Source organism: Charadrius vociferus, unplaced genomic scaffold (assembly GCF_000708025.1).
Source record: "Charadrius vociferus isolate BGI_N301 unplaced genomic scaffold, ASM70802v2 scaffold70, whole genome shotgun sequence".
In the NCBI taxonomy this organism is placed as follows: domain Eukaryota; kingdom Metazoa; phylum Chordata; class Aves; order Charadriiformes; family Charadriidae; genus Charadrius; species Charadrius vociferus.
This window is the reverse complement of record NW_009646851.1, coordinates 59,127-60,182: the sequence shown is the minus strand read 5'-3', so window position 1 is coordinate 60,182 and position 1,056 is coordinate 59,127.

Genomic DNA, 1,056 nt, shown 5'->3' with positions numbered 1-1,056 from the left:
AAGGGGACACAAAACAAAGTAGTTTTCTCATTTTTATATGTTAAAGCATTTGAGATTCTCCATGTTTTAGAAGAAACCTTAGTTTTGAGTACTCTCATTTTCAGTAAAAACTCAATGATGGGATGTTGTTTGCCATTTGACCAAGAGGACAAAAACCTGTTTGTTTTACATCAAGTGAATAATTTTTTTCCTGTAATGGTGGACTGCCTTAAGATGTCAAAAAGTCCCATTTTCTTCAGTGACCAGAGCAAGCTTATAAAGCAATGTTTTTTCATTGTGGTACATCCCGATGGCCACTAGGTGAGGTGTGTTTGGTGAGCCTGGTGTTGGGCGAGCCATGAGAATACAATAGGAAGAGCCCCCCTTTAGTTGTCTTCTGCGGAAAGTTTTCGTCTGAGAGAACTGCAGTGCCTAACACGACTTAGATGCCAGTTTTGATCTCAAAGTTCTGTAAGGAACAAGCACAGAGCAGAGTCTTCCTCAGCCCTTACCAACAAGGCAAATCCTGAGTTTGCTAATAATTCCCTGCCCAGTTAAAAGCCACAGTTGTTCTATGGCTGTTACAGGTCAAGCGCATTATGTGCTGCATGCATTGCCTTTTACTATATCACTTTTAATAAAACTAAGCCTTTAAGAGTCTCTGCAATCTCCACCTTTCTGCCTCTTGGAGCAGAAATGCGCTCTGCTCTGGGTACAACTCTCTCCCCTTGGGGGAGGCTGCCATACACTGCACTGAGCCACCAGCGATCTATATTTCCTTTTTTTGTAGAAAGCGAGGTGTTTTGTGCCAGAAGGGGAGCTGGGACATCTAAGCCCTTTCCCCAGCTGCTACCTTGGGATGTCGGTGGCATGCCTGACATTTCATAGGGGTAGCCCCAGAAAGCATCCTCTTTCTTTTTTTTTTTCCCCCCTGGGGTGCCTCTGCAGTTTTGGGGTAAAATGTGTCCCCCAAAACAGGAATTTTGGGTGCTGGTGGGGATCTTTTTTCTTTTTTTTTTTTTTTTTTTTTTTTTTTTTTTTTTTTTTTTTTTTTTTTTTTTTTTTTTTTTTTGTCAC